The sequence below is a fragment of the Triticum dicoccoides genome, chromosome 7A (assembly GCF_002162155.2).
Source record: "Triticum dicoccoides isolate Atlit2015 ecotype Zavitan chromosome 7A, WEW_v2.0, whole genome shotgun sequence".
Taxonomy (NCBI): domain Eukaryota; kingdom Viridiplantae; phylum Streptophyta; class Magnoliopsida; order Poales; family Poaceae; genus Triticum; species Triticum dicoccoides.
The window spans coordinates 248689187-248716304 of NC_041392.1; positions in this window are offsets into that span (position 1 = coordinate 248689187).

Here is a 27118-nt window from a genome sequence, read left to right on the forward strand (position 1 = left end):
ATAGTTTCAATTGCTTCCGATGCTTAGGCCAGGCGGTTTAACTTCACTATAGAGAAAAAATTGCTAAACCGGTATATATGTCATTAGTCCCCTGGTTGAACTGCCAGAATCCATCTGATGCCGCGTTGTAGAAGACCGGTTTATGGGTACTGCCTCCGGTTTACCGTAATTAGATCAACACCTTTTTATCCGGCATGTCCTTGAACCGGATCACCTATTTCTTGTAGATCTCGTCATGGCCAAACAAGTGTACGAGTGCAACTGGGTTCCCTCCCGTGTCATAGAATCACAGCTGGACGATCTAGTCCTGATCGGCGCTTTGGATAGCAAAGATACGATTCACTGGAGGGTTCCTGGAGATGAATGTCCTCCCATGCCCCAGGAAGGAGAGGTCGTGGTCTTCGTAGATCACATGGCCCGGGGCTTCAAACCGCTCGGCTCTAAATTTTATCGGGATGTGTTAGCCAACTTTCAACTCCGTCCACAGGATACTGGCCCCAACTCCGTCACCAATCTATGTCACTTTCAAGTACTTTCTGAGGCATACCTTCAAGAGGAGCCTTCAGTCGAGTCATTTAGAGATCTCTTTCATCTAAACCGCCGTACTGAATTCACCGACGGCCCTAATACCGAACTGGGCGGTATGGCCATTCAGAAGAGGAAGGAAATCACCTATCCCCACGTCAAACTCCATACTCACCCCAAGGAGTGGAACGCAACTTGGTTTTATTGCAAGGATACCTCCCCTGACAATGAAAATCCCTTGCCTGGCTTCCGTCCGGAACGGCTCAGCAACACTCACCCTTTTCCACAAAGGCTAAGCGCCAAGGAGAGAATTAAATATGCCCCTCAACTGTCCAAGCTCCGGGCCTTCATGGCCAATGGTTTAACAGGAATAGACCTTGCACGCTGCTGGATATCATGGAGCATTCTGCCTCTAAGCCGGCGCCCTGGTTTGATGTGCGAATATACTGGCAGTGTCGATGACCCACTCCAACATATCAAAATCCAGGTCTCCGACGACGAAGTCACAGAATCTGTAAAGAAGATGTTGAATGAGCCGGAGCACCTCTGTGCTCAAACCGGTCTGCTTCCTTACTGCACCACCAACGAACCGCCAGCGGTAAGATTTTACTTGCTTTATTATTGAACCTGTTACTGCTTTATCTGTCTGACCTTTAACTATTGTTGATCCAGAGTGATAATCCATTTTGGAGCAAGAAGCTTTCACAAGATAAAACGGAAAAGGCAGGGCGGCCAACCCGGCCCAAGACCAAGGCTATCAAGAAACCAACTCGTAAAAGAAAGACCACCGCTTCATCTGACCCAGCCATTGATGATGATGTGGGTAATCCGGATCTTGAGGTAGAACTTGATTCACTTGGCTTACTTTTTACCCGCCTTATTGATGATGATGCTTGTCAGGATGACGCTGAGGCCAACAATGCGGGCTTCGTTGAGGTAACTATTCTCTCTTCTGATTCAGAAATCTTGCCTTTGCCAAAATCTCGCCGGACAAACCGGAAAGTTAAATTTTCTCATCCTCTTGCTTATTTGGATCCCAACTTTCTTATGAAGACCCAGCAACACGAAGCTCGCCGCACAACCCGGCACAGCGGCCAGGTAGTTACTTCTGCCGGTTTACCGAATAGTACGGTTCAAAAACGCCGCCCCGAGGTCTCCGACCTTTTTATTGATTTAAATCCTAAAGCGGGTTTCTTCCGTCAACCTCTTAATCCATCCGACTCCGATTACCAGGTCACTTCTCATTCATCGTCTGGTGAATCGTCGGCCACCCAGCTACCACCTTTGAAAACAGTTGCTGGGTAAGTTAAACCGAACATATGCTTCCAGTATACTGCGTAATGGCTTACGCTTTTCCTTGACTTTTTATTTTTCTTTCAGGGCTAAACCGAAACCAAGAAAAAAGGCCCGCCTGGATAGAGCGGCTGAAGAAGAGGTAGCCCCAGAACATGACCAAGCACCGGATCATGAAGTGTTTACTTGTGAAGATATCCCCAATGATCCTCCTCTGCAAGACGATGTTATCCCTGAAGAAGGTCTTATTCATACTCCAGCCTCTGCTGATCCGCCTGCCAGCTCTGTCCAGATTGAGAAATCCCACACTCCTGCTGACAAACCGGCCACGCCAACCCAAACCGGCGAGTCAAAAGATGATGATGTTGTGATTACCGGCGTAGGCCGCTCTGAACCCGGGAATCCTGCCACCCTTACCAGGCATACCATCAAAGAAGATTCTTCCCCTTTGAACAAAGGAAAATGGGATGTTGAATTAGAGACATACGCCGCTCTGAATGCTCAAGATCTTCACTCTGGCTATTTAAACCGGCTTTACACTAGCCGTGACTGTGAAGCTGGCCTGGTCAAAATGATGAGGGATAAATTTGAGGTAAATTCCTTCTTTCCTTTCTGCCATTGCATTCATCCTTGTAGCCCCCAAGGGCCGGTTTGTGACCTTGGTCAAACCGGGACTTGATCCTGAACATTTTTGAAATCCGTCGGCATAACCCTCGAGGGCCGGTCTAACTTAGCATAAGTAAACCGGGGCTCAAAAATAAAAAGCTGTCCTTAGAACATAACTTGATCAAATAGCTATTAGCCCCCAAGTGCCAAGTTGAATACTTGTATTGAGCTTGGGACTTTGTAATCTAGCAATATACAAAAAATTGAAGGTGCATTAGCCCCCAAGTATCAGGCATATAACTTTGTTATGTGGTTGATACTTCCATTTCTTGGATCGCCTGTGCAAAGCTTAAAATGCCATCTGTATGCAGGCTGAGGTGAAAATCAAGGAGGACCGGATTGCCGATTTGCAGGAGGCCCTGAAGACCCAGCAGGCTGAAACAGATAAGGCCAAGCAAGAATTAACCAGCGCTTTGAGCACTGCTGAACGGCTGAAAGAAGGCTTCAAGAAAGAGCGGGCTGACTGGGCCACTGAGAAGGCCGGTTTAACCAAAAGAGCGGAAAATGCTGAAGCGGCCCTTAAACCGGTGGTGGATGAACTGACGGCCGTACAGCGGCAAATACACTCCATGACTGCTGCAATCTTTGGTAAGCTCCTTGTAACTTCTGTGATAAATTTGAATCTGCTGTATCGTAAATCCGGTTTGAGACCATTCCAATCTTGTTATAGGCACACGTATTGGGCACTTAGGAAATGATGTGCGGAAGAAATTGAAAGCTGCCTACACCTTGGTGGAACAATTGTATACCGGAGCCCAACGGATCATCACCACAGCTTCTCACAACAACCCGGCGCCCTCTTTAATCCAGGACACTTTTAGCAAGTTGTCAATGCTTCCAGCCCGGATTGAGGAGCTGAAAAAATCCGCTGCCCGAACCGGAGCCATCAATGCCTTAATCCGGGCAAAGGCATGGGTGCCCGACTTTGATCCTGTGGAAGCAGCTCAAGGCTATCCCAGTCTGAAAGAAGATGGCTCTGAATTCAATGAAGAAGATTTAAGGGCCATAAACCGTGCAGTGCGCCCTCTGGCTTGCCAGCTAGCTGAAGAGGCAGATTTGATGCATTATCAAGCGCAATATAATAATCAAAACAAGCGAGTGCCTGCCCCAACTGTTGAAGCGGAGAATCTGATTCCTCCAATCCGTAAGCACACTTACGCCCCTGATATTGAACCGTCTTCCCTGATCCATGAAGAGGCTGTTTTCCAAGCTTTAATGGGAATCGACTGGACCACTATTGATTTCCGGCCAATGGGTAGAGACGAGGAAGCTGAAGCGGCGGAGGATGAGGAGCAGGCTTGAACCGGAAGCCGGTTTGAAGAGCTATTTGCAACATCCTTCCAAAAATTGTTTGAGCACCATGCTGCCTTGTAATAGGATAGTTAAAACTTCTGCCTGGAATATGCCTTCGTGCATAAGTACTGAAGCTTTTGCTTGAAAAACTTTAATTCATATTTCCTGCAATCAGAAAAATTTGAACTTCGGTGGCGGTTATACCGTCAGCCGGATTATGATCTTGATATGTGTATCAGTAATATAACAAATATATGATACATAAATACCTGCCATGTTTGAGCATAAAGCTGGCTTTAGCCAAGCCTGAAGCGGTGGTTTTATAAACCATTACCGTCAAAAAGGGAGAAAGTAGCTCCCATACAAACCGTACTGACTTAATACGAGCCCCCTGGTTACTCCATGATGTTAACAGGGAAAAGGTAAACCAGGCAGACTCCTCCGGATTTAAAGGGGGATCAAAAATCATTGGCTGAACCGGAAAAAATATGCTTGTTGACATAAAAGAAATCCAACAAAAGCAAAGAACGAACAAACCATCAAAACAACATGGAAGCAAAGGCAATGATAAAAACCATCTGCAAAAATATGCTATACTGAGCTGTTCAGATGGTATTACCATGGTCGGACAGGATCAAGGCCCCCAATAGGAGTGACAATGATTCAAGTCAGCCAGGTCCCCAAATGACTCGTGGCATATATGCCAGATCAAGAGGCGTGACAATGGTTCGGGTTCGACCATGCCCCCAAGTGATTTTGTGGCCTTAGGCCGACCAAGAGGCGTGACTGGTTCAGACTTGACCATGACCCCAAATGATCTGGTGGCTGTCGCCTATCAAAGGGTGTTCGTTGGTTCGGACACGACCAAGGCCCCCAGTGATATATAAAAAACAAATGTCAAGGGGTAAACCGGAGGCAGCTTTAAACAGAACCACTCCGTGTAACCTCGCATGATGAGAAAGACAGAGACCCCGCTTTAGCTGAGGCTCCGGTTTGATATATCAAAGATAATATATACATTGTCATGATATGTACATAGATAGAGCCGATGGCTCAAGTATAGTAAGGCCGAAGATGAGCTATATTCCACGGCCTGTTGGTCTCCTCCTCTGATGTACGTGAGTCTTGATGCCCCCGAATATCAATCAGATAGTACGACCCGTTGTGCAAATTCTTGCTGACCACGAAAGGTCCCTCCCAATGTGGGGATAACTTGTGCATATCCGTTTGATCTTGGATGAGTCGAAGCACCAAATCTCCTTCTTGAAAAGTTTTGGTTCTAACCCGGCGACTGTGATAGCGACGAAGATCTTGCTGGTAAATCGCCGAACGGGCAGCCGCTATATCACGCTCCTCGTCCAATAGGTCCAAAGCGTCTTGCCGTGCTGTCTCATTGTCTGCTTCAACATAAGCTGCCACACGAGGCGAATCGTGCCGGATGTCACTAGGGAGAACTGCCTCTGCTCCATAGACCATAAAAAATGGCGTGTATCTTGTGGACCGGTTTGGTGTAGTATTGATACTCCATAATACAGATGGTAGCTCTTCAACCCAACATCCTGGTGTTCTTTGCAATGGGACCATAAGCCGGGGTTTGATGCCTCGCAAGATTTCCTGATTAGCTCGTTCTGCCTGTCCATTGGACTGGGGGTGTGCCACTGACGACACGTCAAGTCGGATGTGCTCACGTTCACAGAACTCCTTCATAGCGCCCTTGGATAAATTGGTACCATTGTCAGTAATGATACTGTGTGGAAAACCAAACCGGAAAATCACCTTCTTGATGAACTGCACTGCTGTTGCTGCATCACACTTGCTGACAGGCTCCGCTTCGACCCACTTGGTAAATTTGTCAACTGCCACCAAAAGGTGGGTTTTCTTATCCTTGGATCTTTTAAAAGGCCCAACCATATCCAGCCCCCAAGTTGCAAACGGCCATGTTATTGGGATCATCCTCAATTCTTGAGCCGGCACATGAGCACGCCTTGAAAATTTCTGACATCCATCACACCGTTTAACCAAGTCCTCCGCGTCAGCATGCGCTGTCAACCAGTAGAACCCGTGACGAAACGCCTTTGCCACCGGAGACTTTGAACCGGCGTGGTGTCCACAATCCCCTTCATGGATTTCTCTTAAGATTTCACAGCCTTCCTCAGGAGAAACACAATGTTGAAACGCCCCTGATACACTGCAATGATGTAATTCACCATTGACAATCGTCATAGACTTGGATCGCCGGACTATCTGCCTGGCCAGAATCTCGTCCTCTGGTAACTCCCCCCGGTTCATGTATGCAAGATAAGGAACTGTCCAATCCGGAATAACATGCAAGGCTGCCACCAATTGAGCCTCCGGATCAGGAATAGCCAAATCCGCCTCACCTGGGAGCTTGACTGACGGGTTGTGCAACACGTCCAAAAAGACGTTAGGCGGGACCGGTTTACGCTGAGAGCCCAACCGGCTTAAAGCATCCGCCGCTTCATTCTTCCGACGGTCCACATGATCCACTTATAACCCTTGAAACAACCTGCAATATTATCCACTTCCCAACGATATGCAGCCATGAGCGGGTCCTTAGAATCCCAAGTGCCAGACACCTGTTGAGCCACTAGGCCCGAGTCACCAAAGCACTTAACCCGGCTTAAATTCATCTCTTTAGCCATCCGGAGACCGTGGAGCAAGGCTTCGTACTCAGCTGCATTATTAGTACAAGGGAACATTAAGCGGAGAACATAACAAAACTTATCACCTCGTGGGGAAGTTAATACGACTCCAGCCCCCGAGCCTTCCAATTGCCTGGATCCGTCAAAATGAATAGTCCAATATGTGTGATCCGGCTTCTCCTCTGGTGCTTGTAACTCCGTCCAGTCATTGATGAAATCAACAAGTGCTTGAGACTTCACTGCCGTTCGAGGCACGTACTTCAGTCCGTGTGGCCCAAGCTCTATAGCCCACTTGGCAACCCGGCCAGTCGCCTCCCGGTTCTGTATAATATCACCCAAGGGAGCTGAACTGACCACTGTGATGGGGTGCCCTTGAAAATACTGCTTCAACTTCCGACTGGCCATAAAAACACCATAGACCAGCTTCTGCCAATGCGGATACCTTTGCTTGGATTCAATAAGCACCTCGCTGATATAATAAACCGGCCGCTGAACCGGATATTCCTTGCCTGCCTCTTTGCGTTCCACCACAATAGCCACGCTAACTGCCCGAGCATTGGCCGCTACGTATAGTAATAGTGGCTCCTTGTCGACCAGAGCTGCAAGAACAGGCGGATTGGCTAACTGCCGCTTTAGGTCCTCAAATGCTTCATCAGCAGCCGGACTCCAAATGAAATGGTCTGTCTTCCTCAGCATTTGGTACAAAGGAATGGCCTTCTCTCTGAGGCGGCTGATAAACCGGCTTAGTGCAGCGATCCGGCCCGCCAAACGCTGAACATCGTTGACGCATTTTGGTTTAGCTAGAGATGTAATAGCCGTAATCTTCTCCGGGTTAGCCTCGATTCCTCTGTTAGACACGAGGAAACCCAGTAACTTGCCTGCCGGAACACCAAAGACACACTTGGCCGGATTAAGCATCATCTTGTAAACTCGCAAGTTGTCAAAGGTCTCCTTCAAATCATCCACCAGCGTCTCCTTCTGTCTTGACTTCACTACAATATCATCCACATAGGCGTGCACATTGCGGCCGATTTGTTTATGCAGGCAATTCTGTATACACCGTTGATAGGTGGCTTGGGCACTCTTGAGCCCGAAGGGCATAGATACATAGCAGAAGGCTCCAAAGGGAGTAAATAATGCTGTTTTCTCCTGGTCCTTAACCGCCATCTTGATCTGATGATATCCAGAGTATGCATCCAAAAAACTCGAACGCTCACAACCCGCCGTGGCATCAATGATCTGGTCAATACGGGGGAGGGCAAAAGGATCTGCCGGACAGGCTTTGTTAAGATCTGTGTAATCCACACACATACGCCAAGTGTCGTTTTTCTTAAGAACCAGCACCGGATTAGCAAGCCACTCTGGATGATACACCTCAATAATAAAACCAGCTGCTAAAAGCCTGGCCACTTCCTCTCCAATGGCCTTGCGTCTTTCTTCGTTAAACCGGCGGAGGAACTGTTTCACCGGTTTATACTTAGGATCCACATTAAGAGTGTGCTCAGCGAGTTCCCTCGGTACACCTGGCATGTCAGACGGCTTCCATGCAAAAATGTCCCGATTCTCACGGATGAACTCGATGAGCGCGCTTTCCTATTTGGGATCCAGGTTGGCACTGATAGTGAACTGCTTGGACGAATCGCCGGGCACGAAGTCAACAAGCTTGGTCTCAGCTGCCGATTTGAACTTCAGATCTGAATCATGCTCTGTAGTTGGCTTCTTTAAAGGGGTCATATCCGCCGGATCAACATTGTCCTTATAATACTTCAACTCCTCCGTGGCACAGACTGACTCTGCATAAGCCGCATCACCTTCCTCACATTCCAAAGCGACCCTACGGCTCCCATGAACCGTTATGGTCCCCTTGTAACCCGGCATCTTGAGCTGCAAGTAGATATAACAAGGCCGCGCCATGAACTTGGCGTAAGCCGGCCGGCCAAACAAGGCGTGATACGGGCTCCGGATCTTCACCACCTCAAATGTTAGTTTTTCCGACCGGGAGTCGTGCTCGTCCCCAAAGGCCACATCCAGGGCTATCTTACCAACAGGATATGCAGATTTGCCAGGCACCACACCATGGAACACCGTATTCGACGGTCTGAGATCTTTGTCTGTTAAACCCATGCGGCGGAATGTCTCATAGTACAATATGTTAATACTGCTTCCTCCATCCGTGAGTACCTTGGTGAATTTATAACCCCCCACCTGAGGGTCTACCACTAATGCTAGCTAGCCCGGGTTATCAACCCGGGGCGGGTGATCCTCTCTGCTCCACACGATAGGCTGCTCCGACCAGCGCAAGTAACGTGGTAAGGCCGGTTCAACAGAATTCACCGCTCGCCTGTGGAGTTTTCGGTCGCGTTTATCCAAACTAGTTGTGAAAACATGATACTGCCCATTGTTCAACTGTTTTGGCTGGCTCTGATAACCCGACTGCTGCTGCTGCTGCTGGCTGTTCTGATTATTCTGGTGATTGTGACTGCCCTAATTGCGACCTGAACCGGAAGCTCCATCGTGATCCGGGCCGTGGAAACCGGATCCTGAACCGCCACCTGATCCGTGATCATACCGGAAAGCATTAGAGTTTTTGAACTCCTGCATGATATAACAATCTTTCCAAAGATGGTTAGCCGGCGCCTCCTTCGTCCCGTGCTTCGGGCAAGGCTGATTCAACAAATAGTTCAAACGGCTTGCGTTAGGATTGGGAGCCCCATTACGATTTGCCGCTTTACCTCTGCGCCGCTGCCCCCTGTCCTGTACATTAGTGTTGGCCACAAAGTCCACGCCGCCATCCGCTTTGCGCTTGCCTCCGTTTCCATGACCCGCTAGTTTGTACTGCTGCTGTTTGGAGTTTCTATTCTTCTTTCCCTTCCCTGCTTCATCATCATTAGGCTCGGGATCCTTGGTACTGTCCGAATCGGCATACTTCACTAAAGCGGCCATGAGGGTTCCCATGTAATTACAGAACCGCTTCATGCGTCCCAACTTCAATTTTAGAGGCTCAAATTGGCAGTTGCCTTCCAGAGTTAAGATCGCAGAGTCAGCATTAATCCTGTCAGACGAGTGCAAAATTTCCGAAACGCGGCGCACCCAACGGGTCATTGATTCTCCTTCCTCCTGGACACAAGCCGCCAGGTCTACTATGGACTTGGGCTGCTTACATGTATCCTTAAAATTCTGTATAAACCGGGCCCGCAACTGGGCCCATGAGCTGATAGAATTGGGTGGTAGGCTCTTTAACCAAGTACGAGCCGTGCCCTCAAGCATCATGGTGAAGTATTTTGCACATGCGGCCTCATCCACGTCCAGCATTTCCATGGCCATCTCATAACTCTCTACCCATGCTTCAGGGGGTAAATCAGCGGTGTAATTCGGCACCTTGCGTGGACCCTTGAAATCTTTGGGCAGGCGCACATTACGTAAAGCAGGGATCAAGCAAGGCACTCCCAAAGTGGATGTGACTCCTAGTCCGGCGAAGGTGGTAGAACGAACCGGCGTAAGTTGACCCGCATTATCTTGGGCTGCTAACTCGGCCTCCCTTTATGCTCGGGCCCGGTCCACCACATCCTGCGCATCGCGGACACCGCCTGCCGGGCTATCGCCACAGGCTGCTTCACGGCCTCGCGCATTGCTCGATACGGCGGGTTCGTTCAAGCGCCTGCTATAACTCCGGCTTGGACGGGGTGTAGAGTGGATCCGATCACGGCTGTATGAATATGCTTCCTGCTGAATCAGCGCAGTCCGGAGGAGCTCCTTAACCCGGCGCGTCTCTATCGCTTGCGGAGAATCCCCTTCGACTGGGATGGCCTCTAACCGTGCAGCGGCCGCAACAAGGTTGTCCATAGGATTCAAATAATGACCCGGGGGCGTCTGGACCGGCGGAGGAACCACAATGTTTTGGTGAGGAGGTTCCATTAGGCGAGGTTGGACCATCGCCCCTGGTCCTGGTGCCTCAATCCGGTTTGTCTCCAGGTACTGCGGTGGATTACTAGGTCCAGCTCCTAGAGTGTGAAAGAGATTCCGGGGGTCAAACCCTAACGGCAGGCGTGATCTGTGCTTCCGCTTCAAAACCTCCTGTGATGCGTTCTGGTCAAGCATGAGTTTATAGGCCTGGGCGTCCAAAGCGGCCCGCTCTACAGCCATCCGGTCTTTTTCTGCTGCCAGATCCGCTTTGGCTTGCACGATCTGCTCTCTCACCTTCGCGATTTCTGCATTATGGGCCTCCTGATCCGCCGGATTGTCCTCTGCCATAAGCGCGGCTAGTGCATCAAACAACTCAGATAGAACTTGAACCGGCGGGCGCATAAGGCCTCTTGACCCTGCTGCTGCTGCCGCCGCTGATCCGGAGAGCATTGTTGCGGCGGTCGAAGAGTGATTCGCCGCCTGTGTGCCGGCCATGAATATTCCAACCCGGTTGACCTGGCCCGGGGGGTCCGGAATACTGTCGCCATCGGAACAGCCCCTAATCTGGTCGTCTTGCAACTGGTACAGCGATTCGGTCTCTCCGGTCGAGGACTCGTCATCGGAATAGACGACGGTCTCACTACCGTGTTCTGATTCGTCCTCACGCTCTCCTTCGTGGACGACTCCAACGAAGACACACTTCACGGCCGGTTTAGCCCAGGTAGATCTTGCACGCTGAGCCGTCTCGATGAGGTTGGTGCAGATGTCCGGCTCAGGCCCAGGCTCACCGATTTTGCCAATGAAAACGTGTATGCCACCAAAGGGGACCCGGTACCCGTACTCGATCGAATCGGCCTCGGGACCCCATCCTGCGTCGTCGATGTAGATCCTGCCCCGACGACTCTTGGTCATCCGGCCCACAACATAGCCTTCGAGTCCCTTGAGCTTGCCCTCCAAGATCGTCAAACCATCGTGCGATAGCCCCACGGTGGGCGCCAACTGTCGTGGATTTGTCACGGCAGATGTCCTAGCGAAAGGACTTAGTCGTGGAGCCATCGCTACGAGTTTACTTGAAGGGGTTAAAGCGGACACAAAGACACGAGGGTTTTATACTAGTTCGGCCCCTTCGATGAAGGTAAAAGCCTACGTCTAGTTGTGATGGAATTGATATGATCTCGATGGCTAGGGAGCAAACAAGCTTCGCCTAGGCTCGAGTTGTGGTTGTCTGTCCTGAACCGCCACCGGGTCATCCCCTTATATACACGGGTGACGCCCGTCGGTCCATAGAGTCCTAACCGGTTCATACTCGTATTCCGGTTGGTATCTCTCTATTCCTTACTTACAATACAAGTCATACATCAGGCCGGTTTACGGCTACATGCTCTAACCGACTACAGGCCTTGGGCCTTCAGCCGTTTACGCCACTAATGAAGTTAACCCGGCCCAAGTAGGCCGGTTTACGCCTAGTGGTAATATCCCCAACACTACGGGTTCAAGAACTATGTAGACATGACCGAGACATGTCTCCGATTAATAACCAATAGCGGAACCTGGATGCTCATATTGGTTCCTACATATCCTATGAAGATCTTTATCGGTCACACTACATAACAACATACGTTGTTCCCTTTGTCATTGGTATGTTACTTGCCCGAGATTCGATCGTCGGTATCTCAATACCTAGCTCAATCTCGTTACCGGCAAGTCTCTTTACTCGTTCCGTAATGCAGCATCCCGCAACTAACTCATTAGTCACATTGCTTGCAAGGCTTATAGTGATGTGCATTACCGAGAGGGCCCAGAGATACCTCTCCGACAATCAGAGTGATAAATCCTAATCTTGATCTATGCCAACTCAACAAGTACCATCGGAGACACCTGTAGAGCACCTTTATAATCACCCAGTTACGTTGTGACGTTTGGTAGAACACAAAGTGGTCCTCCAGTAATCAGGAGTTGCATAATCTCATAGTCATAGGAACATGCATAAGTCATGAAGAAAGCAATAGAAGTAAACTAAAATGATCAAGTGCTAAGCTAACGGAATGGGTCAAGTCAATCACATCATTCTCCTAATGATGTGATCCCATTTATCAAATGACAACTCATGTATATGGTTAGGAAACATAACCATCTTTGATCAACGAGCTAGTCAAGTAGAGGCATACTAGTGACACTATGTTTGTCTATGTATTCACACATGTATTATGTTTCCGGTTAATACAATTCTAGCATGAATAATAAACATTTATCATGAAATAAGGAAATAAATAATAACTTTATTATTGCCTCTAGGGCATATTTCCTTCATGGGCCATGTTGGTCCACAAGAGAGTTGTTTATCAGAGTGATATAACTGTCATCCATTATGGTCCAATGTTAATCTGAGATAGGGAGATGGTGGAAAATCTAAACTACATCTACAACTGCAATGATGTAGAGCCTCTGTGGATGCTTCAAATGTGAAGAGCACCTTTTGCGTAACTTGTGGAGATGTTTAGGAACAGGGGGCTGCTATAAGATAGCATCCGCACATCTATGGAATTGCAAGTTGCCATGTTCCTTCGTGTTGTAGGTCATAATTAGAGATTCATGGTTATTCACAACATGTATAGGAGATCAATGGAGACCATTTCCACGTATTTCAAGCAAGTGTGCTATTGGGGAGTTCAGAGAAGAGATGATCAAGGAAACAACTGGTAAACTCATAGCAAAATTGGCAATATCCCAAAATGGTATCTTTATTTCAAGGTGGGTACTACTCGTAGTTCATGCCTTGACATGCTCGTATTGTTCTGATACAACCACAACATGATGTTTTCATGCCATCACAGGATTGGATTGGTGTAGTAGATGGTACTCATGTGACTTCTAGAGTGCCAAGGTCACATGCTGCAAAATACAAGGATAGAAAGCACTACACAAGCCAGAATGTGCTTGCTGCTATTGACTTTGATTTGTAGTTCACAGATATGTGTTAGCTGGGTGGGAAGGATCAGTCCATGATGCTAACATTCTTGCTGGCAGCATGGATCAACCTGATGGCATCAATATCTTCGATGACAAGTTCTACTTAGGAGATTTTGGCTATACGTGTCAGCCTAGTGTTGTTGCACCTTTTAGGAAAACTAGGTACTATTTGAATGATTTATCTTCCAAGAACTATCCAAGGACCGCACATGATTTTTTAAATCTTAGCCAATCTAGCCTTAGGGTTATGGTTGACACGACATTTGGATCTCTATAGATGTAAGACCCTGGATCAGAAGTCATTCCATCCTTTCCCCACCAAGCTTAGGCTTATTCTTGTGTGTTGCATCATCCATAATTGGATCCTAGTGTAGGAACGAAGTATGTCTACCAGAGGGGGGGGGGGTGAATGGGAGTTTTGAATTTTCTTCGAAAAACTCAAAACTCTCAGAACCCAGTAGCGGAACCGAATGAAAAGCAAAGTACAGTGAGCTAAAATTAAGTACCGAATGGAAACTAAACATGCATCGAGACAAATCAATTGATGGAAAACATATAGAATGAAAACATGGGTAATAGAGATAACCAATGATGCTCGATGGCGACAGGATATTTGTTCGACCAGTTCGTCCTTCTGCACAAGGACTACGTTTGGTCGGAGGGGTTGTGACTTAACATGAAAGATAAACTCTCTTCACCCTGTTCTCCTTGACAATTGGTTCGTCAACCAATGCCGATTAATCGTGGTAGATACTTGAGGCGATCTCCAAACCTTCACAGACTTCTTCTTCGAGAACCACAATCACTCTTGGTCTCTAAAGAACTTGACACCTAACCGTCTAGAGAGTTTGCAGCTCTCAAGAGTAGTAGGCGGAGCGCACTGAACTTAGATTCGAGTGATGCCGAACCACTATCTAATTCTTTGGCTCTAGGGGTTTTCTCTCGGTGGATTTTAAACTCAAATCGCTCGGAGAGGGGGTTGCTCAACAATATTCTCAGGATCAAATGGAGTAGCCGATGGACAAAGCCGGTGGGGGTGGCTATTTATAGCCGCAGCCTTCCCTGATGGGAAATGACCATTTTGGACACGCGATCCAGCCAATAGCCAACCATCATGTTTGCAACGGTCAGATTTGGGAGCAACGGTAACATTACTTGAGGAACAAGTAAAGCGAAGAAGATCACAGTCTCTTGCTGGCAAGTATTTGCTCGGGACACAAAGAGATTTATCTCACAACTTTCATAGAATTTGGGTTTAGCATCAGAGAATCAATGTTTCGAACACTACACCCCTCTTAATAGTACGGTGGTCCTATGACTCAATAAAGAGAAGAAGAACAATGAAACAAATGCCATGTCTTCACTTCATCTTTAATCTCCTCGGATGCAGTCATGTTCCTCAGACAGACACCGAACCAATTGCTTGAACTTCGGCAATTTTTTAGGGGTCACTCTTGTTAACATCATCTTCGGTGATAACCTTCGCTGGAATGCACGGAGATTATCTTCGTCGTTTGCATCAAGCTCCTTATGATCTCAGGGACCTGTTACTCTGTGTGCACTAGCAAACACATAAGTCCCATACTGTTTATGTCAACAAGCTCCAAAACATAAGGGGCCTATCATTGCACCAACAATATCCCCCTTTTGGGACGGTTGTTGACAAAACAAATAATCATCAAAGTGAAGATAGAGCAATGAAAAGTAAATCGAACAAGAGTGAATTTGTGTTACTTGACTCGATGATGAAACATACTCCCCCTAGATGTATGCAGGGTGATGGATATGAGATAAAATTCTTCCGCAATTTGTTGAAGTACAAAGAGGAAATTTCAATCATTCGAGATAATGATTCGCACTAATGATATAATCCATCAAGATTGTAGTGCAATAATTCATGACTTCTGATAATAATTCCACCTGCAAAACAAATGCTTCGAGAGAAATAGTGCAGCAGGCGGGGTTATTAATATTACAACACAGAAGTTTTACATCATAGCACAAATAGTCTTTGAAGCATAAGATCAAATCACACATGAAACCGAACCAATGGAACTCAAAAAGCAAATATATCAAAACTCGATGTAATCCCCCCTTTTTTCAACTAGTGTCAAAAAGGTGACGAATAACATGAGTGCAGAAGAAGTGAACTTGATTCACTCATAGGAGTCGCTTGAAGAACTGTCAGAAGATGTCTCTGATTCAGAAGTGACTGGCAGATCTTCATCGTCAGCAGCGGTAGATTTTTCTTCAGTAATGGTATCTTGGGGTTGAGATGATGAAGGCACATTAGGATCAGCCTCTTGAGTCAGACGAGAAAGCACGTTTCCTTTAGTTGGTTTTTCCGTCGGTGAGGTGGCTTCAGATTCTTTGACTATCTTGCGTAGCTTTATATGCAGAAGATCACTAGTTGGCACTCGAGCAGGAAGTGGAGGAGCACTGCGAGGTTGATAATCTTCAACTGAGAGGCCTTTATCAATGCAATCATAAAGCTCTTTGATATCAGAATCTCAGAGTTATTTCTTCAGCCTTTTTCTTCTTCATTATTTCATTATTTCTATCAACTGGTTCAGCTAGACCCTTCTGATTTTCCCTCAGCCTTTTTCTTTTCGACGTCAGATTTGATAAGATGACGATTTTCTTCTTCTCGAGCTCTTTCCTTTTCAGCCTTCTTTGCTCTCTTTTCAGCATTCTTCTCTCTCTTAGCCTTTTCATTAGGATATGAATTCGAGGTCTTAAGAGCAGTTGGTGGAGGCGGTGGTCTCTCCTGGGGACCACTTGCATGAATGAGGCCAATCTCACGATAGTCACTCCATGGCAGATGGAAGGCAAAGTTCTTCGCAAAACGAGGATGAATCACCTCATAGTTAAACCACTTGCGCACCCAGTGGCGTTGAATCTTCTGCAGACGCCTTCTCTTTTTTGTTGTTGTTTCTCTCGGAACAGTGTTGTAGTTATCATGAGAGATATACTGAGCTGAATTTGTGAATGGCTGCCTGCCACCTTTCCTTTTCTTCGGAGCATCTTCTTCTTGCTCATCTGTATTTTGTTCGGATCTCTTTCGTTTGCTAGTTGATGGGCCTACCATTGGGCTCTTGGCATTTGGAGCCTTTGACTCATCTGTTGTACCCAGAACTGCCTCTTCTTCATCGACCATTCTCATTGGTCGAGCATAATCTTAAATAGATTGCATATTCTTGTGAATAAGATTAGATTTTGAGGGGAAAAAGTGTTACAAATGCTCACAACGAAGATTTTTCCGAACGAAAACGTTTTGAGGAAATAGATGCAGACTTTGAGAGATGTTTTGAATGAAAGAAACATATAGAATGAACTAGTAGGCGCAAAGAATATACTAGTCAGCATGCTAGCCATTTCATTCAAGCGAAACATAACACAAACTCTAGATCTGAATTTTTCGGATGCGAGGGACAACTACAAACCACATCCACACTAGTATAGGTAAAACTCTAGATCTAAGACATGCGGTAAAATCGGAGAAAATTAACCGCGAACGAACTCGAACGTGAAGGATGGAGGTCCAAGTTCAAACTACACATACCCTAGCTCGGTGGCATGCAGCAGCTACGCCGGCGCAGGGAAGAAGATGGCCCGTGGCGGCAAGGAAAAACTCTAATGACCACTTTCCGGCAGTGAAGCGACGAAGGGGTCGTTGGCATCAAGCTCAAGGTGGAGCACTGCGGTGAGGGTTTCGGAGGAGATGGTGGTGAGGAGAAAAGGAAATGAGTGAGGAAGAGGGGGCAGTGCGGTTTTTATATGCGAATGGAAATAACCGCACGCTATGAATCCGATGAACGACCACTATCTGGAGACCACTGCGATTCAATAGACAGGATGGAGTGGCAGTTGATAGATTACACGTGGCAACCGTCACAAAAGATCATGGTCCTGACTTGGGCGAGAAACCCCAAATTTTGGACAGCTTTCGCCAAAATAGATTAAGGTTCAGATCGGAAATTAATCTTGGTCAAGGACACCTGATAAAGTTTCGTTCGAGATGAATATGAGCATTTGTAACGGAACAACATAGATTGGAGGAGATCGAATAGATGAAAAACAGGGTCCTAGGCATTTCACTCAGTCAAATAAACACAAACACCCAAACGAATGGTTATGAGAGAAATGCATTCGGATTAACACAAAAACTTCGATCGAAAAGAAACTCAACGAACGAAAATTTTGGTGGCATGACCCACCGTATAAGAACTGTATGACCCCGAGCATTGCACAATTATTGTGGCACCTAGTTAGTCTAGTTCTTCAATAATATATTCACTCTCAGAAATAAAATTTCACTTTGTCAAAATTTTCAAACTCCTTGAGTATTATCCACCCATTCCTTCTAAGATGTGGAAGTGTTAGCACAGGTGCCGAGTCCATCTTACTACACGTTAGCGAAGTCCAGGATATTTAGCTCACACCGTAATGCACGTAACCTTTTCTCATCGAGAGGCTTGGCGAAAATATCAGCGAGATTGTCTTCGGTCTTGACATGATTGATGACAATATCCTCTCGAGCAACATGATCACGAATGAAATGATGTCCGATGGGAATATGCTTGGTGCAAGAATGTTGCACTGGATTATGTGCAATTTTGATAGCACTCTCAATATCACAATATAGAGGGATATTCTTGCCCTTGGTGTCATAATCCTTTAGAGTCTGCTTCATCCACAATAACTGAGTGCAACAAGCGCCAATAACAATATATTCGGCCTCAGTCGTTTAAAGAGATACACAATTCCGCTTCCTTGATGACCAACATACCACTGATCTACCAAGGAAATGGCATGTCCCCGAAGTAGATTTCCTGTCAACGAAGTCACCAGCCCAATCTGAGTCTGAATATCCAACAAGATCAAACTATGCTCCCTTAGGATACCATAAACCTAAGGTGGGGGTGTGAGCCAAATATCTCAGAATGCGCTTGACCGCTTGGTGATGCAATTCTTTCAATGCAGCTTGATAGCGGGCACACATGCAAACACTCAACATGATGTCAGGTCTGGATGCACATAGATAAATAAGAGAACTAGTCATCGAACGATAAGCTTTCTGATTGTAATCCTTACCATACACATATGCATCTAGCTTACCATTCATGGGCATAGGAGTTTTATAGCCCTTCATTTTGGAATCTTGCATTTCGAACTTCTTCAGGCACTCTTTCAGATATTTCTCCTGAGATATGAAAATTCCATTTGCCCGTTGACAAATTCGCAGTCCGAGAAAGAACTTGAGTTCACCCATCATAGACATTTGATACTTATTGGGCATCATTTTCCTGAACTCTAAGCTGCAAGAATTTTAGTGCAGCCGAAGATAATATCATCCACATAGATTTGACATACGAATAGATCATTATCAACAGCATGAGTGAAAAGTGTGAGATCAGTGGATCCTGGCTTGAATACTTTGTCGAGCAAAAACTTCTTCAAGGTGTCATACCAAACTCGAGGGGCTTGCTTCAGCCCATATAAAGCTTTCATCAACCTGAAAACTCTGTTAGGAAACTTAGGGTGTTCAAAGCCAGGTGGCTGTCTAACATAAACTTCCTCATCAATTTCACCATTGAGGAAAGCACTTTACATCCATTTGATAAAGTAAGATATCATTGTAATTTGCCTAAGCGAGAAGGATACGAATTGCCTCAAGGCATGCAACAGGAGCATATGCTTCATGAAATCAATACCTTCTACCTGTGTGTACCCTTGAGCAATAAGACGTGCTTTGTTTCTCACCACAATGCCATTTTCATCTTGCTTATTGCGGAGAATCCATTTTGTGCCGATGATATTGTGCCTCTTGGGATTCATTTTTCCAACCAATTCCCACACATCATTTAGTTCAAATTGCACCAACTCCTCTTGCATGGCATTCATCCAATCTGGATCATTCATGGCTTCTTCATACTTGGTAGGTTCCGCCAATGACACGAAGGAGAAACTACCACAGTAGTTAGCCAAACAAGTGCGTGAACTAGTTGTGGGTCGATAACCTAGATTCTCAAGTTCATCAAGAATTAATGAAGGATCAACTCGATTAGTCACTCGAGGATGAGCATTTTATTCGTGATGATCATTAACGTTTTCATCAGCATCAACATTTGTATCATCATTCCTTTCGGGATTGCCATTTTGATCGGCATTTGGAATTTGATTGCCATTAGCATTTGGAGTGACAATTGCTTCGGCAGTGTCTTGACAAGTTCTACTACGAGTCATGGGACCATCATTATCGGAGGAATCAAGTGCATTTCCTTCAACTGGCTTGACACTCCCAATAGCCATTTTTCGAATTGCATCCGAAATCGGTGGTTCGTCTATCACATTTGGCAGGTGCTCCTTTTGGGAGCCATTAGATTCATTAAACCGCACATGTACCGTTTCCATAACTTTCCTGTGGTGAGAGTTATAGACACGATAAGTATGCGAGTTCGAGCCATAAACAAGAAGAAATCCTTCATGTGCCTTAGGTGCAAACTTGGAAGAATGATTCATATCAAGAATGTAACAAGGTGCACCGAAAACACGCAAATAAGAAATATTTGGTTTCTTGCCAGTTATAAGCTCATATGAAGTTTTCTTAAGGAACTTGTGAAGATAAACACGATTGATAACATGACAAGCAGTATTAATAGCATCAGCCCAGAAGCAAATGGGAGTTTTATACTCACTTAGCATTGTTCTAGCCGTTTCGATGAGAGTTCTGTTCTTTCTTTCAACAACTCCATTCTGTTGGGGAGTTTACATGGCAGAGAACTCATGAGTAATACCATTTTCGTCGATAAATTCATCGATACGAGTATTTTTGAACTCGGTATCATTATCACTTCTGATGTGCTTAATTCACACACCATATTCATTCTAGGCCTTCTTGGCGAAACTCTTGAAGATATCTTGGGTGTAGGTTTTGTCTGCGAGAAAGAATACCCAAGTGTATCGAGAGAAATCATCAACAATAACCAGACCATAATGACTGCCAACGAAACTTGCATAATTTTGGGGGCCGAATAAATCCATATGAAGAACTTCCAGAGGTCTTGTTGTAGTCATAACAATTTTTGATGAATGATGCTTCTTAGCCAATTTACCAGCCTCACATGCAGCACAAAGATGATCCTTATCGAATTTTACATCAGGAATACCACGAAGATGATTTTTCTTCACCAGGTTCTGAAATTTTCTCATACCTGCATGACCTAGCCTTCGGTGCCACAGTGAACCTTTGGTTGCTTTTGCAAGCAAACAAGTTTGGAGCGAGGGACCCTTAGAGAAATCCACAATATATAGATCACCCTTTCTAATTCCCTCGAATATGAAGGAATTGTTAGAGGCCATGAAGACAATGCATTTGAATATGGAAAATAGAACTAGCATGCCTAGATCACATAGCTTGCCAATTGACATAAGATTGAATCCAAGAGACTAAACAAGTAAAACATCATCAATGGACTTGTCTCTAGATATAGAAATTTACCTAGCCCAATTACCTTTCCTTTGTTGTTGTCGCCAAAAGTGATATACTTCAGAGGAGAAGCAGTTAAGTTGGGGTCGACAAATAATGACTTGTCTTCGGTCATATGACTAGTGCATCCACTATCCATTATCCATTCGGTACACCTGGAGACATGGTACTTTTCTTTCGAGGCTTTGGCCATGAAGTAGTAGGCAGGAGATTCATCGTTGCTTGATGGATTCCCGAAGAAGTTTGTTGCAGGAGAAGAGGCACATGCTATGCCAGCCATGTCGGAGTCAGAATCCTCATCGAATTCATCAGCTTCTTTGGAGCCAGATGATTCTTCTTCATCAGAATCCATCTCCTTGATGATGTATGCCTTGGACTTGCAAGAGTTATTATTGCGGTTGGAGGAGGACTTAGAAGGATTCCTTGAGGAAGATCTTGACAAAGATTTTGATGTGGAGTCATCCTTCTTCTTGAAGAACTTCTTCGTTTTCTTCTCATCATCGGAGTCGTAGTTCTTGCTCTTGCTTTTGCCTTGATAGTTGCCAGAATTATATCTTCCACTGGCCCGAATTTCAGCTTCCTAGAGAGGGTTGTCCGAAATGAAGTGTCCAGACTTTTTACACATGAAGCAGGTGTATTCTCCAGTAGGTATTCAATAAGATTTAGAACCGCCAGAGTTGCTTGATCCTTTCTTCTGGAACTGTCTCTTCCTGTGGAGACTCCGGAATCTTTTTGTGATTAATGCGAGGTGAATCTTCATCGTCATTTCCATCAGAGGATGAATCAGCTACAACCTTCAGAGCATGATTCTTGCGTTGACTAGAACCGTAGAGATCTCTTTTCTCTTCTTCTTGTTCTTCATAGGTATTTAGTCTTTCCATGATATCAGTAGAGTCGAGGGTTTTGAAATCAGTCCATTCATGAATCATCAGGACAAGTGTGTCAAATGAACTGTCAAGTGATCGAAGCAGCTTCTTCACAACTTCATGGTCAGTGATATCTTTGGCACCGAGACCTTGAAGCTCATTTGCTATGTCACTTAGGTCATTGAAGGTTTGCTGACAGCTCTCATTTCCAATGCGCTTGAACCGATTGAATTTTTCTCGAAGGGTATCAATTCAAGCTTATTTATGAGTTGAAACTCCTTCATTTATCTTCTTGAGGACGTCCCACAAATCCTTCGCAGTTTCACATTGGCGATAGCAAAGAAATTGCGCACGAGAGATATGGCCACCAATTTTGTCCTTGGCTTGAGCATCCATGTGAATGAGTTTCTTCTCCTCATTAGTGGGGGATTGAGGTATTGCAACTGTGAACCCGACTTGCACCACATTCCACATATCATCATCTATTGCTCGGAGACAGATCTTCATATTCTCCTTCCAGAAGGGATAGTCCGTCCCATCGAATATGGGAATCTTGAGATGCGACTTGTAGCTCACTGAAGACATACATAAACTCCAAAGTCGTTAGACTAAAATGAGCAAAGTCAAGAAGTACCTAGCTCTGATACCAATTGTAGGAACGAAGTATGTATACCAGAGGGGGGTGAATGGGAGTTATAATTTTTCTTCAAAAAACTCAAAACTCTCATAACCCAGCAGCAGAATTGAATGAAAAACAAACTACAGCGAGCTAAAACTAAGTACCGAATGGAAACTAAACATGCATCGAAACAAATCACATGATGGAAAACATATTGAATGAAAACATGGGTAATAGAGATAACCAGTGGTGCTCGATGGCGACAGGGTATTTGTTTGACCAGTTCGTCCTTCTGCACACAAGGACTACGTCTGGTTGGAGAGGCTATGACTTAACATGGAAGGTAAACTCTCTTCACCCTATTCTCCTCAACAACTGGTCCTTCAACCAATGTCGATTACTCATGGTAGATACTTGAGGCGATCTCCAAACCTTCACAGACTTCTTCGAGAACCACAATGACTCATGGTCTCTGAAGAACTTGACACCTAACCGTCTAGAGAGTTTGCAGTTCTCAAGAGTAATAGGCGGAGCATACTGAACTTAGATTCGAGTGATGCTGAACCACTATCTAATTCTTCGGCTCTAGGGGTTTTCTCTTGGTGGATTTTAAACTCAAATCGCTCAGATAGGGGGTTGCTCAACAATCTTCTCAGAATCAAATGGAGCAGCCGCCACACAAAGCCGGCGTGGGGTGGCTATTTATAGACGCAACCTTCTGATACGTCTCCAACGTATCTATAAATTTTGATTGTTCCATGCTATTATATTATCTGTTTTGGATGTTTAATGGGCTTTAATATGCTCTTTTATATTATTTTTGGGACTAACCTATTAACCGGAGGTCCAGTGCCAGTTTCTTTTTTTTTTTTGCCTATTTTAGTGTTTCGCGGAAAAGGAATATCAAACGGAGTCCAAACGGAACGAAACCTTTGCGAGGATCTTTCTTGGAACAAACGCAAACCAGGAGACTTGGAGTAGAAGTCCGGAACTCCGCGAAGCTTCCACGAGATAGGAGGGCGCACCCAGAGGGGTAGGCGTGCCCCCACCCTCATGGGCTGCACGGATCTCCACCGACGTACTTCTTTCACCTATATATACTCTTATACCCTAAAAAGATCATGGGGAGCCAAGAAACCACTTTTCCACCGCCACAACCTTCTGTACCCGTGAGATCCCATTTGGGGCCTTTTCCGGTGATCTGCCAGAGGGGGATTCGATCACGGAGGGCTTCTACATCAACACCATAGCCTCTTCGATGATGTGTGAATAGTTTACCACAAACCTTCGGGTCCATTTTTATTAGCTAGATGGCTTCTTCTCTCTCTTTGGTTCTCAATACAAAGTTCTCCTCGATATTCTTGGAGATTTATTCCATGTAATACTTTTTGCGGTGTGTTTGCCGAGATCCGATGAATTGTGGATTTATAATCAAGCTTATCTATGAATAATATTTGGTTCTTCTCTGAATTCTTATATGCATGATTTGATATCTTTGCAAGTCTCTTCAAAATATCGGTTTAGTTTGGCCTACTAGATTGATCTTTCTTGCAATGGGAGAAGTGCTTAACTTTGGGTTCAATCTTGTGGTGTCCTTTCCTAGTGACAGTAGGGGCAGCAAGGCACGTATTCTATTGTTGCCATCGAGGATAAAAAGATGGGGTTTATATCATATTGCTTGAGTTTATCCCTCTACATCATGTCATCTTGCTTAAAACGTTACTCTGTTCTTATGAACTTAATACTCTAGATGCATGCTGGATAGCAGTCGATGTGTGGAGTAATAGTAGTAGATGCGGAATCGTTTTGGTCTACTTAACACAGACGTGATGCCTATGTTCATAATCATTTCCTACATATTCTCATAACTATGCGCTCTTCTACCAATTGCTCAGCAGTAATTTGTTCACCCACCGTAATACATGCTATCATGAGAGAAGCCACTAGTGAAACCTATGACCCCCGGGCCTCTTTCTTCTTATATTGCATCTCTTTATTTACATCGCATCTCCTTTACTATTTTGCAATCTTTACTTTCCAATCTATATAACACAAATACCAAAAATATTTATCTTATTATCTTTATCAGATCTCACTTTCGTAAGTGACTATGAAGGGATTGACAACCCCTTTATCGTGTTGGTAGCGAGGTTCTTGATTGTTTGTGCAGGTACTAGGTGACTTGTGTGTTATCTCCTATCGGATTGATACCTTGGTTCTCAAAACTGAGGGAAATACTTACGCTACTTTGCTGCATCACCCTTTCCTCTTTAAGGGAAAACCAACGCATGCTCAAGAGGTAGAAAGAAGGATTTCTGGCGCCTTTGCCGGGGAGATCTAAGCTCAAGTCAAGACATACGAAGTACCCATCATAAACTCTTCTCCCTCGCATTACATTATTTTCCAATCGCCTCTCATTTTCCTCTCCCCCACTTCACCTTTGCCTTCTCTCGTTGTCCTCTTGTTTGCTTAAAGCTTGCCTTTCTATTACTATTGCCGAACCAAAAGGGGCTAAGGGTTTCCTGGGTTTTAATACCTTGGATAATCCCTCTATCATTTCTAAGCTCATAAATAATGATGCCATGGAAATACCTACCGGGGTTATCAGTGAGAGTTTAGATAATTTTGATGAAGATGACCCCCATTATTTGCTTGGCGAATCTTTGGAAGATGCTTGGGATAGGCTGTTAAAGATCCGAGCCAGCTATGTACCCCAATATCAAATTGAGATATACTTAAAAAGCTTTTATGTTGGCTTACCCGCTTCTTTCAAGCAAGTTTTATATTCTATTTTTGAAGAAGGTTTGCTTGAGGGGGATGCCATCTATACATTCGAAAAGATGAAAGCTATATTCGGGCACCCCATGAGTGAAAAAGTTGAGTCCACCTCTCTTTTGTGTTTTTATTAGAATGAAATTATCAAACAGATGAAGGCTAGCTTAGATGCAAATTTTCGTAGCGTGCTTAATCTTTATTCTACCATTAATTGCCACGTGCTTTCACAAAATAGAAATATAAGTGCTTTAGATAAGAAAGTCTCTCTTTATCACCAAAAGGGAAAAGATGACAATACCTAGATCTATTCTTGCTTTTATGCCTAGCTAGGGGCGTTAAACGATAGCGCTTGTTGGGAGGCAACCCAATTTTATTTTTGTTCTTTACTTTTTGTTCCTATTTAGTAATAAATAATTTATCTAGCCTCTGTTATGATTGTGTTTTTATGTTTTAATTAGTGTTTGTGCCAAGTAAAGCCTTTAGGATCTTCTTGGGTGATTGTTGTTTGAACTTGCTAAAAATAGAAAGTATGCGCTCACGAAAATAATTTTCATTTTTCACCGGAGAGCGATAAAATACCAATTACAACTGAAGTAGATCAATATACAAATTATTTAGGTCGTCCTAATATTTCAGAATTTTTTGAGTTACAGAAGTATTCGAAACCTCAAGATTGCTACAGATTGTTTTGTTTTGACAGATTCTATTTTTCGTGCGTTGTTTGCTTATTTTGATGAATCTATGGCTAGTATCGGGGGGTGTGAACCATAGAGAAGTTGGATTACAGTATGTTCAACACCAATATAAATAAATAATGAGTTAATTACAGTACATTAAAGTGGTGGTTTGCTTTCTTATACTAACGGAGCTCATGAGATTTTCTGTTAAGTTTTGTGTTGTGAAGTTTTCAAGTTTTTGGGTAAAGATTTGATGGATTTTGGAACAAGGAGTGGCAAGAGCCTAAACTTGGGGATTCCCAAGGCACCCCAAGCTATAATTTAAGGATAACCAAAAGCCTAAGCTTGGGGATGCCCCGGAAGACATCCCCTCTTTCGTCTTCGTCTATCGGTAACTTTACTTGAGGCTATATTTTTATTCACCACATGATATGTGTTCTGCGTGGAGCGTCTTGTATGATTTGAGTCTTTGCTTTTTAGTTTACCACAATCATCCTTGTTGTACACACCTTTTGGGAGAGACGCGCATGAATCGGAATTTGTTAGCAAGTGTTGTTTTCTCTCGCGCCTCCTTCTGCGCGCCAGCAAGATCCAGATCCTTCTTCTGCAGAGCCTGCTTCATTTTTTCTAAAGAAATAACATTCTTCAGACGAGCTTGGAGTTGACAGTTTTCACTACGTACATCTGCTCGAGTGAAATCACTCGGTTCAAAAAAATGGAAAGGAAAAGTGCCAGTCATAAGATGGACAGTTGTCGATTGGTTACCTCCCATGGCAGCTACTTCGTCACGAGCAGTCTTGAGATTCTTATTGGCCAATTCCAGATCAAGGTTGAGGCTGATTTGCTGCTTGTTCAGTGTAGAAAGTTGAGCCCCAAGATTACAAGATTTCTACAGTCAATATATAAGACATATCAGTCGATAGAAACAAAAAAGCATCACAGTGAAAGTTACTCTAAGACTATCGCCGAATCAAACATTCAACGACAGTCTCTGGGACTACACCCAGTGGGTGCACTTAGCGTGCCCCCACTGGTAGGATTCAACACTCGGCATGGTCTGCCCAGCTCGAGTAAAAAAAAAGAGCGAAGACAGTTGTTCTCAGACCATAGTTGACTGCCCGCAGTCCACCACGGTCTCGGGGACTACACCCAGTGGGTGCACTTAGCGTGCCCCCACTGGTTCAGATTGTCACTCGACATGACCCGCCCAGACCGAGTGAGAAAATTCAGATTTTCAGACCATAGTCAACTGCCCACAGTCAACTATGGTCTCGGAGACTACACCTAGTGGGTGCTCTCAGCGTGCCCCCACTAGTTCAAAAATCCAAGTCGACTGAAGTGGAAGACTTATACGACTTTAGGGCAGACAAACCCCAGTG